The following is a 15,987-nucleotide window of genomic DNA, read 5'->3' as shown; positions in this document are numbered from 1 at the left end:
AAGAATATTTTTTTTTGTATAATAGTAAAATGTATGATTTCAGAATAATAACTAAACCTAAAAGAAATTGTCACATTGGTAGGAAATTCACAAGGGCTAGATACAAAAACAGTTACAATATTTTTGCTGTTTTGTGTTTCTTGGTCCACTCTTCAGATGTGGTGTGCTTAGAGGAAAGCGAGGTTTTCAGAAAGATCTCTGAATTGTGACTTTATAAAAAGTTGCTAACTTTGTTGCACTTTTCCGTCAGTGAAGGGGCGGTGAACAGAATGACTGCGCTTTACCCAGCAACCCCAACTGATGATAGTTGGGACAACTTTATCATAATTGTGCACCATAAGGTCTCCCCATTGTATATTTTTTTCGTAGGTTCCACTTCTGGTTTTGGTTTCCAAATACTGATGCAAAACACTGACCGGAGTTTTGCCGTATGAAGGCAGCTTTTGATCACTTTGCTGCATGCAATGACTATGATGTTTCCAGCAAAACAGACTAAAAAATAACGTACATGATAAATTCCCCCCTAATGTTTTTTTCATTCTTATACTTCGTTTAATAGATATTATTGTAGAGATCTAACTCCTCTTATTACTAGTTCTACTAATACCGTGTTTCGCCGAAAATAAGACAGTGTCTTATATTAATTTTTGTTCAAAAAGGTTTAACTTTTTTACATGTATAGCTGCCTGGACACTATTTAAATTGACTTTTTAATTAACTGTTAGCAGGGCTTAATTTTGGAGTAGGGCTTATATTTCAAGCATCCTCAAAAAGCCTGAAAAATCATTTTGCAGCCTCAAAAATTCTGGAAAATCATGCTATGTCTTATTTTCAGGGAAACAGGGTAGTAATAATTGTAGCAGGTTTTAATGTTTACTAGGTTAGAGTAAGTTGTTACAAAAGCTGCTCCCTATAGCAAATGGTAAGATGTGTTCAGTATTAGTATTATTTGTTACCACTGCTATGCTATATTGCTGTTATTATAGTGAGAGAACATTTTATATTAACATATCTGCATGGTGAATGTTACTAATATTCGTTTTGGTCAAAACCGCCGTCGTCGATATCATCATTTCCTGCAGAAAATGGTTACAAAGATCAGAACTCTAAATACTACTAGTAATATCACACCTATAATAATATGAAGAGCTAGTGCATCTCATAAATAATTTATAGAATGTCATCAGTTATTATCGTTTTTATTACAAAGTCTTTGAAAAGAAGTAAAAACTGAACAAAGTTAATGAATAAGCAGTTCCCCACCAAATAAAATACTGCCGGTGAGTAATTTAATGATATCATTTCGTTACTACATCTACACTGACTCCGACTACGGCTGTAAGGCAAAAGGCTTTTACTATGTGTGTTACTGCTGCTATTATTACTGCTACAACGACCAGTAGTTATTATTATCATTATTATTAATATAGCTAGCACTACTAATAACGAATATTCCGTATTCCCTCCCTGCTGGATAATGCATATCAGCATAGGAATAAATACAATTAGAATCTGTGGTGCGGGGAGAAATAATACTCCTATTATCAGGAAGTATCAGCCCCCCATAGAAAAGCTGGTGTAAAAGCAGTGATAATGTGACCTCTTACTGGACATCAGAGCCGGGAGCAGGTACAGAATACACAAGGGGGGCAAATCCCATAATAATGGGCAGTATAAACATCCCACATATATAATACATAATGATACACAGCATACATGGTAGTGGTATCTGACATCAGAGCTATACTGGAGGGTTACAGGTTTGTATCTGTTATGTATGTGTGTCTAAAGTATAAATATATATATATATATATATATGTCACTTATTTGTGTATACACAGTATATTTGGAAATATGTGAGTATATATATATATGTGTAATGTATCTGTATCTATGTGTAGATAGGTGTATAGATGAGTCATTAAAGCTTTTCTATGTGTAGATATACACAGTGAGTGTATATATATATATATATATACATATGTATATATAAATGTGAATCATATATATATATATATATATATATATATATATATATATATATATTTGTATCTATACATGCGCATACATGACAGATACTCACACACACATGTAAATACTGTTATATACTTGCCATATCTATCTATCTATCTATCTACACATACATGAGAGGTATATATATATATATATATATATATAATCTGTCATGCATGCGTATATATTCATAAATATATATATGTGTGTTTATTTATATATGTAATATGTGTGTAGAGATGTGATGGGTGTGTATACCATGTAATGAGATGACACTTCTGAGCAGTGACAGTGTAATAGGGTGGATATATAATTAGCCACCGGTAATAGAGGAGATCCTGGACTGCATTATATAGGACCAACTGCTGGTAATAATAGTAAAGCACGGATTACCTGCCGCGTCCATTACTGTAGGAGAACGAGGGGCAGAGGCTGGGTGGGAGATACACTAGGGTATATACTGAGGTATGTAATATACAGTCAGGCCCGTCTCACACAGGCGTTTGCAAAAACACAGCGTTTTCTCACACGTTCGACAGCATTTTAAACGCCCCCCATCATTGCAGTGGGTGATGCGCTGCGTTAAAAAGTGTTGAACGCACTAAAATACAACAATGGAGGCCCAGGACAGCGGCGTTAGTGTTTCAAACACGCACTAAAACGCTGTAGAACGCGCCAGTGTGAGTGCAGCCGTACAGTATACAGAGGCCGCATACGGGGTTACAGGGACACTATGTAATCTGGGTGATGAGGAGGCCGGCACCACACTCTGGCCTGTCTAAAGGAAAATCTGTGTTTGTTGCCCCTAGCAACCAATCACAGCGCAGCTTTCATGTTACCTCAGCAGTATAAGAAATAGCAACCAATCACAGCGCAGCTTTTATTTTACCTCAGCAGTAGAAAAGTAGCAACCAATCACAGCGCAGCTTTCATGTTACCTCAGCAGTATAAGAAATAGCAACCAATCATAGCACAGCTTTCATTTTACCTCAGCAGCATAAGAAATAGCAACCAATCACAGCGCAGCTTTTATTTTACCTCAGCAGTAGAAAAATAGCAACCAATCACAGCACAGCTTTCATGTTACCTTAGCAGTATAATATATAACAACCAATCACAGCGCAGCTTTTATGTTACCTCAGCAGTATAATATATAACAACCAATCACAGCGCAGCCTTTGTTACCTCAGCAGTATAATATATAACAACCAATCACAGCACAGCTTTCATGTTACCTCAGCAGTATAATATATAACAACCAATCACAGCACAGCTTTCATGTTACCTCAGCAGTATAATATATAACAACCAATCACAGCACAGCTTTCATGTTACCTCAGCAGTATAATATATAACAACCAATCACAGCGCAGCTTTTATGTTACCTCAGCAGTATAATATATAACAACCAATCACAGCACAGCTTTCATGTTACCTCAGCAGTATAATATATAACAACCAATCACAGCACAGCTTTCATGTTACCTCAGCAGTATAATATATAACAACCAATCACAGTGCAGCTTTCATTTTCCTTCAGCAGAAGATATAGTAACCAATCACAGCGCAGCTTTCATTGTACCGCAGCAGGATAAGAAATGAAAGCTGCGCCGCGATTGGTTGCCATGGGCAACAGACAGATTTTCTTCTAGTGCCGCCCCATTTCTCCATGGCCCCCCCTGTATACTGAGGCTGATATGGGGGTATATAACGAGATTTGATGACGTGGGTGATGGTGTATAGTGAGCTGTATTGACTAGACGGAGACTAGATTATGTCTTGGGGTATCCAGTGAGGTAGAGGGAGGCTAGATATTGGGGTACACTGGGGGGACTGATGCCAGTCTGTTATTGTTGGGGTATCTTTCTGGCCTTTTTGCCTAAACAGCTTCAGCAGGAGGATAAACATGGCGGCTCATATCTACTCCAGCCGGTATGCTGGTTTTCTTGCATATAAAAGTCGCAATTTTGGTGCACACAAAAATTGCGACTTTTCGGGCTTTTACGACCGATCCTGCCAGTTTTTTAAACAGACGCTCGTGTTTGCGGGTGTTCACGCCCGCAAAACGGGACACATAGAACCCATTGATTTCGATGGGTTTGTTCTCCTGAGTGTGCTTTTCGCGCACAGGACCCGCCCCGTCTTTCTGAGCGTTGCGCAGCACGCTGCCATAGGAACGTATTCATTCAGATGAGCTGTTTTGGCGCCGGTAAAAAAAATCATGCCGGGAAAAATAGCGCGTACGGGACCGTTTTTGGTCACATGACCTATCTTATGCCGCAATACACAGGAAGCTCCCATAGACTTCTACAGTAGCGGGAAAAAAATGGAGGTGGAGGGAGTTACACAGGAGACAGACGGTCCTTATTAGATTTTAAACCGCCATTCTATTCTACGGAAAAGGAGTATCACGTGCGTGAATTGGCCTTCCGAGCGCAAATCAGGCTCTGGCACTTGCGGTATAACGATCCCATTGATTTTAATGGGGCCTGACCGATATGCGCACAGGTCTGCTCTATTTTGCCTTGATTTACGCACTTCATCAAAACCTCATTAAAACCCGCTGTTGTAGGCAGTAACCTGCGTCCGAAAACAGCGGTAAAATCTCGGCGTTGTGCCGTCGCTATGTGTGAGAATGGCCTTACAGACACGCACATAACAGCTTGATGATTGCCATCTCCAAACCTTGTTCCTGCGCCAATATGCTCCACAGCGGCGAGTGTAACTGCGCACACATTCGTCTGCGGAAGGCCTAAAATAGACCGCGCTGCGTTCTTTTTTGCGCACGTATTATATGCGATGGATATACGCAAATGTGAACGGATCAATGACTCATCAATGCACTTCCATTGACTCCGTTCACCGCGTATTTTATGCACGTACATTGCGTAGCGTTAAACGCGATGAAATTACACGCTCGTGACCCCGACCTACACTGAAAATTTGCGCCAATGTTATAAATTTTTTAAACATTTTTGTCATGGATTTTTCGCTGTGGAAGATCGGCACCATTTTCCGCTACATGCGAACGTATCCTGTGTGCCCAAAAACGTACAATGCAATCCACAATTTGCGCGTAGGCTGGTCTGAAGGAGTCCTGAGTCTGGCGAGTTCCGCTGAGACTTGTAGTTCTGACGCACTGTGCGGTATAATGAGCCGCTTGTATGAAGTCCCTTGAACGATTACTGTTCGAAAAAATTGTTCAAACGAGCAAAAATGAGCAATAATCGTTCAGCGTAAACGCAGCCAACGGCGAGTGACACATTTTCGCTTTTCGTTCATCGTTCTTTTTTCCGTTGCGTGACGGAGTCTCAGGGGCGCGTAATTCCATCACGGGGTCCACACATCTGGTGAACGCGGCGTTGCTGTCTCGGGCTGTCAGGGTCTGCTGGGACGTGTAGTCCGCCAGCACGCTTGGAGCCGTGGACTGCAGCGCTGTGTGTCATGAGTCAGCGCCGTCTTCACGGACACACAGGTGCCTGTTGGAAGTGTTCGGTGACTTGGAGGCGTTTTCCAGTAATTAAAACCTCGTTAGTCTGTTTCTTTTCATCAGGGTGACACGTTTGGGCTGGATATCCCGCCGCAGACTGACGCCGGGAGGTTTACAGTTCCTGCAGATAGAGAGCAGAGGCCGATAATCAGATCCTCTGCCTGCCAAACCTCCATACGTCCACATCATGGAATCAGGACATGTACATCCGTGTCACATATGTGTGCACTGCCAACATACACCGACTAAAAGGCAACCACCCTAGGGCTCCTTCGCACTGGCGAGATAATCGCGTCAAAATCGCAATTGTGATCTGCCATTTTTTGAGCATCCGCGATGCTTTTTTTTGAGACTAATCTCACATCACCGCCGCTCATGATAAAATCGCGCAATTTTTTAACGCAGAAGTCAATAAGAGTTTCTAATTTTAAAAGCACATCGCCCGAAAATTACAAGGTCGTGCGTCGCGAGGCGATAAAAAGGAGGCTCCATAGGGAAACATGGGGGATAAAAATAAAAATCGCGAAACGCAGAAAGATAGAGTATGCCGCGATGTTTTTTATCGCAGTATCACACCGCAAATGGGAACGAAACGATTGAAAATCATTGGTTTCATAATTCTGTGTTTTCACTCACTCTCGCATAGTGTGGGAAATGTGCGATTTTATGGCAAGTGTGAAGGCAGTCATCAGCCAATGTGTTTTTACGGCGGTCACTAAGGGCCCGTTCACACGGATGAATACAGACCGCACACGGATCCGCTGAATTAAACCGGTGTGTTCAGAAGTGCATTTCGTACGAGGACTGATTTTGCACAGAACATTTTTTTTTTGGTCATTTTCTATTTTGGCCCATAGTCATGGAACAAAATTGCGCAGTAAAGTCTCTGGGTGAGTAACAGAATGCAGCGAACACCCTTTTTTTGCGCACCCTGTTTTCTATGGGTTGTGACAAAACGGACATTGCTTGGACCTTCTTGCATTTTTTTTGTTGCACACGTGAAAAACGGATGGCACATAATTGCAACTTCAACATATTACCACCAACAAAAATAACTACCCATAAACAGGGAATTGCGCGTACACACAAAGGCCGGTTTCCCGCGGACGAGAATCACGTGCGAGTTTGGTGTGTTACGAGATTCACAAATCTCACGCAAATATTAACCATATACATGCACGATGTTTTGACGCTCCGCATTGTGGTGCTGGAAAAAATTGCGGCATGTCTTATCTTTTTGCGTTCCTCGGAACGCGTTGCCCATCGTTTTCAATGGGACAGTATAACACATCGCACGAGTTTGTCGTCCGTGCTCGTCCGTGTGGAGGTAGCCTCAGGAAAAACCTACTGAAATTGCATATGTGAATGGGCCCTGAGGCTAGATCGCTGTCATCCACTGGCAAGCGGATCCATGCTGCGGGAGACACACGCGCTATGTTTGAACAGGCGGGGCATTCTAATTAGTAAGCAGGCCAGCTACTAAGTCCCCGCTGTTATCAATTGACACTGAGAAATTGTGCTGGGAATAGCGCAATTTCGTTCGGGACAAGAGCGTATTCGTGTGCACCATAGACTATGGCCCGAAACAGAGCATGTTGCGTATTTTGCCGCCTTCACACTTGCGAAAATTTGCGCAGAAAATCGGCCAATGTGAGTGCACCCATTGAAACCTATAGGCTTTATTGGTTGCAGTTCCCGCAGCCCAATTTCTGCGCTCTCTTTCACAACCATAGTCTTTAATGGGTGATTTTGGTCTATAAATACGCTTGTGTGAATAGGCCCTAACATCTGAGTGCTCAGGGTTTGGATGGAGTGGACTCAGGACCCCAACCTGCTCCATACACGGCAGCGATCAGTATTCATGCGGATCGCGATTGTTAACCCTTTATATGCTGCTATCAATTCTGCCCGCTGTGTAATGAGAGGTGCCTTCTGGGTGTCATGGCAGCTGGGGGAGCTGCTAATAGAATGCCAGTAGAACTATCATAATGAAGTATTGCAGTGTATGGTATAAGTGATCAGGTTGTCGCAAGTTCAAAACCCCTATGGGGCCAAAAAAAAATAGGTGAAATTTTTTTTTATTATTGCAAAAAATGAAGGATAATAAAAGTGTATGTACTGTATTTCTAAGAAAAAAAAAGAAAAGAGAAACATATTTGGTAGCACCGCAGCCATAAAAATAGGATTTATCCAAATAATGCATTATTTATATCGAACTACATACAGCATCACAATCAGAAAAAAAAACTACAAAGAATTGTGCTTTTTTTGATCATTTTGTCTCCAAGAAAAAAATTGAATAAAAAGCGATCAAAAACGTCACACCTACTTCCAAATGGTACCAATTGAAACACAAGACGTCCCGCAAAAAACAAGCCCTCATGCAACCCCATTGAGATAAAAAAGGTAAGGAGGTCAGAAGAAGACAGAATTTGTTTTTCTTGATTTTTAGGATGTTTTATATTTTAAAAGTAAAAATAGATTTGTTATTGTTGTAATTATACTGACCCACAAAATAAAGTTCTTTTTGCCGCAGTGCGTACACTGTTAGAACAGCACCCCCTCCAAGGTGGCAAAATGGTGTTTTGTTTCTTATTGTACTCCACTTTTAGACGTTTTCAGTACATTATTTGGTACATTAAAAGCTATCATTAAAAATACTGCTTGTCCCTCAAAAAACAAGCCCTCAGACGCCGGCATCGACGGAAAAATAAGAGTTGTGATTATTTGAAAGTGGGAGGAGAAACCAAAAATGGAAAAATAAAGGGCAGCGTTCTGAAGCTGCCTTCACAGGGCAAAGAAATTGCGCAAGATTGGTACGTTGAATCGCGATACGATGCAACGTGGAAAACAAGTCGCGGCATGTTCTATCTTCCTGCATGATCTCGCATCGCAGCCCCATTGTTTTTAATGGGACTGGCAGGAGCATCACGAGGTCTCCCACTGAAAGCAATGGGAGAAATCTCCCCATCCTCCTGCCATGAGTGACATCCAAGGCGGAGGATTCCCTTCTCCGAAGTAATGCAAGACTGTTTCGCATTCACATGCATTATGGTCTATGCTGGCAAATAGTGTGCGGCTTGCAAACAAAAATTCAACAATGTTGATTTTTTTTTGCAGTTGTTGCATCACCGTCACTAAGGTCACAGCTGGCCATACCACCTCTTTATAATCATTAGATGGGATTTTGTGACTGGGGTCTCTGTGTAGCCCCAATATTACCCCACTGGGTGGTTGGGTGACTCAGCTGCAGACTTCGGTTACTTAGTTTATTCTTTCGCCTGCTGGTCAAAAGAATCTCCCAAACCTTCTATGAGTTTGAGATGTGGAGATTTGGCAGCTCAGTTGTAGTATTTTTGGGCTATCGTGATCAGTGGACCAGTGACACCGAGATTTGGGTTCATGCATCCTGCATTTGTCATCCTTGGACAGGAAAGCTGCATCGTTGTCTTCACTTTGGCTGATTGGTTGTGGCTTTACTGGATCAACTTAGGTCCAAAGATGCCATGTGTCTGGTCAGTAAAGCCCCATCTACACGCCAAGATGATCACTCAAAATTTGTTCAGAAGATAGCTTGAATGACGGTTTGAGCGATCATTTTGGATAAACTACTAATGGGTTCTAACTTTCACCAAATTGATTCTAAAACATTACTTTTAATTATAATAGGTTAAAATTTATTTCTGGGCTTTATAAGTAGAGTAAACATATGCACCTACAACTATTACCACCACCTCACATATTGTCCCCGCAGTGAGAGAAGGCAATAAACTGTAGAAAAAATGCTCTCTAGACAGTTGAGCCTAATATATTCGTGTATTAGATCAATAGGGGTTTCCAGAGGTAAAGCCCTTCCCTTGAACCCAGAGTAGTGAATTTACTAATGGGTATTAATACCCATTAGTAGCTTATTAGCTTTATTTGTGTGTAAATGAGGCTCACTTCGCTGTATGCAGATAACAGCAGGTGGTCTGTTATCTGTATATAGCTCCATTGTTCTCCCACAAGACAGCAGCTGAAAACAATGTTATCAGCGCTCCCGTGGAAAATCACAGTGTGCGGTCCCTGCTACCAGCTGCCTGGCCGAAAGACAATTTTTATGCTGAATTAAAAATCATCGTTCGATCGAAAAGCAAACGATGGTAGCATTTACACGTAACGATTATCACTCAAGAGACATCGTTTGAACAAATTTTGAGCAATAACCGTTGCATGTAAATGAGGCTGAAGCTAAGAGGACACTTCAAGAGAATTTCATAAACTGCCATTTTGACCAATTCATTACTATATAGGGGGTCAGGGGTACTGTGGTACTTGGACCCACTTATGGATTTAGAGGGGACATGGGGGCAGTTTCCCACCCCTAGCCAGGGCTGCCTTGCCCCCGCTGGTCTCATGACCATCTCTGTGTAGCTCTGTCCTCCTTTTCGGCAGTTTGAGGCTAGGCTCACACAAGCGGGTCGGATTCCGCATGCGCTTATCCGCAGCAGAAGACCTGCGAATGATCACGGAAACAAGTTGTGTATGGTCATATATGCGCGTGGTTTTCTGCGAGGCTGTTTGCAGATGGACAGCGTATTGTCCATGCAGAAGAAGGATCGCAAGCAAAAAATAACATTTGAAAGTTGCCCAAGCCCCTGAAACCCCCTTCTATCGCTCAGGTGACATTCCCTTGTGCTGTCGTGGTGAGAGCTGTTCTGAACGTTCAGAACGGGAATACTGCTCTCATTGCTTGGCTGGTTTTATACTACTTAGTGTGGAAGTAGTGTAAACCACTTAAAAAAAACACTTATTTTCTGGAGGAAGAGCCCAGAAGAATAAGCGGAGGTTACAGACAGCAGTCTGGATGGTGTGTTGTTCCCCAGACTCCGCCCTGCATTGTCTGCCTATAAATTCCTGCTTTCTTTATACCATTTGTTATCTGGTCTCCTAGCAACGTGCGTACGAATCCAGCAATCGCGGAATCTGCAATTCAAATCCACTCGTGTGAGACCCCCCTTACTCTCGGTTCTCACAGCTCAGGAGAGAGGCTCCTTCCGCAGCAGCCTCACTCTGGTTACCGTGTAGGAGCTGTGAGAGCCTATAAGGAAGAAGATAGAGTTATTGCTGATGAGGGGACCCACTGGGGGTGCCTTCTGGTGAGATGGACATATACTGTTGGGGTGAAGATAAACTGTGTTGGGGGGACTGTATATGGGGCAATATGTGGAGTCAGGATAGGTAAAAAAAATCTGATCAGTGAGAATCTCACACTTTTTTGTGTTGCATTTTTGCCCCCACAAAACAAATACAATAAGGCAACAATTTTCAATAAACACGTTACAAGCAATTTAAGAGGTGTTTTTTGGGTGCATTTTTTTTCAATTCAAAGGAGCACTATGGATAATGTAGCCTATCCATGGGAGCTTCTCCTGGTGTGAATGGAACTCTTTGGATAGTGTAGTCTATCCATGGGAGCTTCTCCTGGTGTAAATGGAGCCCTATGGATAGTGTAGTCTATCCATGGGAGCTTCCCCTGGTGTGAATGGAACTCTATGGATAGTGTAGTCTATCCATGGGAGCTTCCCCTGGTGTGAATGGAACTCTATGGATAGTGTGGTCTATCCATGGGAGCTTCTCCTGGTGTGAATGGAGCCCTATGGATAGTGTAGCCTATCCATGAGAGCGTCTCCTGGTGTGAATGAAACTCTATGGATAGTGTAGTCTATCCATGGGAGCTTCCCCTGGTGTGAATGGAACTCTATGGATAGTGTAGTCTATCCATGGGAGCTTCCCCTGGTGTGAATGGAACTCTATGGATAGTGTAGCCTATCCATGGGAGCTTCTCCTGGTGTGAATGGAGCCCTATGGATAGTGTAGCCTATCCATGGGAGCTTCTCCTGGTGTGAATGGAGCCCTATGGATAGTGTAGCCTATCCATGGGAGCTTCTCCTGGTGTGAATGGAACTCTATGGATAGTGTAGTCTATCCATGGGAGCTTCCCCTGGTGTGAATGGAACTCTATGGATAGTGTGGTCTATCCATGGGAGCTTCTCCTGGTGTGAATGGAGCCCTATGGATAGTGTAGTCTATCCATGGGAGCTTCTTCTGGTGTAAATGAAACTCTTTGGATAGTGTAGCCTATCCATGGGAGCTTCTCCTGGTGTAAATGGAGCCCTATGGATTGTGTAGCCTATCCATGGGAGCTTCTCCTGGTGTGAATGAAACTCTATGGATAGTGTAGTCTATCCATGGGAGCTTCTTCTGGTGTGAATGGAGCCCTATGGATAGTGTAGTCTATCCATGGGAGCTTCTCCTGATGTGAATGGAACTCTATGGATAGTGTAGTCTATCCATGGGAGCTTCTCCTGATGTGAATAGAACTCTATGGATAGTGCAGCCTATCCATGGGAGCTTCTCCTGGTGTGTGTGCTGAACAGAATCTGAAGGTGATGTGAGCAGAACATTACGGACCTTTCACACAGCCCAATGATTGGGCAAGAACATGCACCTATACACTTTCCCAATCATTGTACTGTGTAAATATGCCCATTATCAGCTGACGAAGCATTGAATGCTCATTGGCTGATCATGTCCTTTATGCAAATATAAAATGGTCACTCTTTGGTTTCACGGCTCCCCATGTAAAAGGTGAGATTCACAGCTGATCAGTGGTAGCTGTATGGGGATGTACAAGGGGAGTAAATCATTTGTCCCCATACCAGTATGAGTATGGCAGCAAATGAGCATGCTTTGTTGCTCCTTACAAGGTGTAAAGGGACTCCAACATAAAGTAGGGACATTTTTTTGGACTTCCTAATAGTTGCCCTATAGAAGGACACCAGAGAACTATACATTTTAACCAACTGCACAGCAAACTTTGAACCATATAAGAAGTCAACCTCTTTGGGAACAAGGGGCACTTATTTATACTACTGCAATAAGGGTTATAGCATATAAAGTACAGTAATATATAAAGCTCCTCTATGTATCTCCACTGCCTGCGACTGTGATGAACTCTCTGTTTAGGTGAATCATAGGTTAAGGGATTCGCTGCTGTAAGACATGACTTATTACTTGTTAACTCTTCAGCAAGCCCCCTAAGACACTTTAAGTACAAATAAAACATGCAGAGGGTAATTGTACCAAATCCTCGCTGCTCGTGACGCTTTTATTTACACATAAAACCATTATGGATGATTTTAGAGATGGAGCAGAGTCGTTAAGCGCTCAGTGATGGATCGGCAGATCTCTTCTGCTCTGGGGAGGATTTTTCTTTTTGGCTTTTCCTCCCTTCCTCTTGCCTGACTATACTATGTCATAATCTCTGTCCGACGAAGGTTTACAACTGGATTTCAGAGAAATATGTTGTAGGGTTTTATGTTTGCAGTCATGTTAAGTGGTTTTAAAGTGTTTTTTCTTAATCATGACATATAGATGGTGCTCCTCCACTTAGGACATGGACAGTATCCTACCCAACCAGCGCAGATCCAGTGGGACTATCTCAGATTTTTGGCGCTGTCCTGCCATCCCGTAAGGTATGCCAGATGTCCTGATATCAAATGTATCTGTGTCCTCAGGATGCATATACAGTTAAATACAAAGGCGTATATATCATAGAGGTAGACTATGCTATGGGTCCATGGAGAGAAGGGGACAAGTGACATTTGGTTCCATCCCCATTTTTACTGGGTGGCTAGAACCAGTGCAGGACTCCCTACTCCAGTGGAACTAAACTCCTCAAAAACAAGGGAGTTTGGAAGTGTCGTAAGGTTCATGGAAAGGGAGAGATAGAGAAAATAAATACCAGAACCTTCTGTCTTAGGTGCCAAAATCCAGCACCTTAATAAAGGGCGCATTTTTACTTTGCTATGGGGCCCCCTGCGTTCTTTGTATGCCACTGGTTGAATACCATGGTGAAGCAGGGAGCTGACAGCCACCTGCTCTACCATTCACTCCACTGGCACAATACTGTGACATCATCACATCTCCCTGAGCCAAGTTGCAGACAACAGAGATTGGATGATATCTACAAAGTGATCTCCTCCATGGGAACAGGGATGGGTGAGCATTTATTTTGTTGTTTTAAGCTGGAGGCATTCAGGGGGCACTAAGGGGAAATCTTTACTGCAGGGGCATCATAGAGGACACTAAAGCAGTAACTTTATGGTGGCGACATCTCTAGAGGCACTAAGGGGGCAGCTTATTGGAACTGTTGTACCTTGAGCCACCGGAAGCTTAGATGGAGGAACGCCCATGTCACACTCCTAGCTTCCGATTGGCTGATGACCCAGCACAGCTCAGAGGGCAGACAGCAGCGTGGAAGGAGTTTTGTTGTGTGATGGAGGGTTAGTGTTAGGGGTAATTTCAGTGTTAGGCTTACATTATTAGCTATGAATGGTTCCATGTGAGTGCCGGCCGGCATTTACATGGAAGCATTGACACCTAATAATGTGAGCCTGACTGTGAAACTACCTCTAACCCTGCATCCCACGGCAAAAGTCACCGCACGTTTCTCGGACCTTCCCCTGCATTCAGAATCCCCGGCAGCCTGCGCTGCCACCAGCACCTTGCCGCCCATCTGAGGTAATGTCCCCTGACGTCTGAAGGCCCCCCTACCGTGGTGGCCGCGGGCAGCGCAGCCGCTGCGCCATCAGCTAATGGGGAACAGCTGTTTGCTACTGAGCCAGAAAGGGGGGTAAGTCACTGCACTCGGGAGACCCTGCCCACTGCGCTGTCAGCTAATGGGCCAGAGCCGTCTGCTACTGAGCCGCAAAGAGGGGGAGGGAGTCGCTACAGCTGGGAGGGGCTGCACAACTCAAGGGAAGAGAGCAGAAGGCGAGGACAATCCACAGCGCAGCCCTTACTCACTGCTGCCGCCAGGGAAAATTCAGTGCAGGCCACCAGAATACATAGCGTCGCAGGGGTGAGTGCAGCCTATCAGCGGTGTGCCAGAGTGATGAATGCAGCCAATCAGCCACTGGGCGCCTGCACTGCTTGTCAAGCTCCCTAACTCTTGCCTACAACCACCACTTCTGGTGGCGTCAAGGTACAATAGCACCCAACTTATTGTGGGGCATCTCTGGGAGCAGGAGGGGAATATTTACTATGGGGAGCAGCCCTGTGAAAACTAAAGGACAATCTTCACTGTAAGGGTATCGCTAGGGGCACTAAGATGGAATTTTCATTGTTAGGATAGCTTTAGGAGCACTAAGGCAGTATCTTTTTGTAGGGGCACTAAGCGAATACTTACTTTGGAGGGCATCACTGAGGGCAGTAAGAAGGAATTGGTGTAGGGACACTAAGCAGGCATTTTTGCTGTACTGGGGCAAAACTGCTTTGTGGGTGCACTGAAAAGGCATGTTTTGTGTTGTGGGCACTTAGGTTGCACACTTATTGTGAGAGTTTCACTAAGAGTGCCATGAAGAGAGTGGACTACAAAAGTGTGGGGGGAACAAATAGGTACTATTACTATATGGGGAATTTAGAGGGCACCAGTACTCTGTGCTGCAAAGATGGCAGTTTTACTATGTGGTGGCACAAATCAACTAGACGAGATTGGTGGGGTTAGAGGCATGGCTTCACACAAAGAAATTGCTACATGCACATAAGATTGTCCCTCTTTTCATTCTTTGAAAGTTGGTAGGTATATATATGTGTAGATGAATGAGACTCCAGTCTTTCACCATAGTATCTAAATATCCTGACCATATCAGAGTGGCTTTTTGATGCCTCCTCTAGCAACTCACCCATAAGACACTTTCCCAAACCAATGCTCCCAGATACTCCTTGGAAGCTGGGACAACACATATCCCTTTGTTGGGTTGGCCCGAGAAAAGGCTGGGTCCCTGGGCTAGAAATAATGATGTCAGTTCCGGTGAGATATTAACTGAGTAATTCTCATTGGCTATCATAGTGGTGGAAATAGCTTTAGATGGGGTACAATGCTAGGCACTGACTTATGGGTGGGGTGGAAAAGACAATGGCCTCCAGATGCATGGTCGATGAGTACTGATTGATCAATATCTTCACATTCAATCAAGGCAATCACCAAGTCTAAGAGGAATTCTTCCATCAGTAGTCTTCTTCAGACACTGAAAAACATTGTTTGCTGTAAAGGAGATAATGGCACTCCTATAGCAACAGCACACACAACCAGTCATCCACAAAATATAACAGAAAAAGGGAATCATCAGACTAGGACTCTTTCTTCCATCACTGCATGGTCCACTTAAGGATTGTAGACACACTTGGTGATCAACAGCGTCAACATGGCCATCTGTCTGGTCTGTGATGCCCTATGTGATCTGAGACCTTTCTTCATAGTCAGCAGGAACTCTTGCAGCAATTTGTGCTATAGTCGCTCTTCTGTGGGATCAGATTAGATGGGAAGCCTTCAGTCCTCATCAACAAGCCTTATCCACCCATTGCTGGTTCACCGCTTTCCCTTCCTTAAACACTTTGGTAGATACCAACCACTGCATAGCAGGAACACTGTACATGAC

The sequence above is a fragment of the Eleutherodactylus coqui genome, chromosome 1 (genome assembly GCF_035609145.1).
Source record: "Eleutherodactylus coqui strain aEleCoq1 chromosome 1, aEleCoq1.hap1, whole genome shotgun sequence".
Classification (NCBI taxonomy): domain Eukaryota; kingdom Metazoa; phylum Chordata; class Amphibia; order Anura; family Eleutherodactylidae; genus Eleutherodactylus; species Eleutherodactylus coqui.
This window is presented reverse-complemented; position numbering follows the sequence as displayed.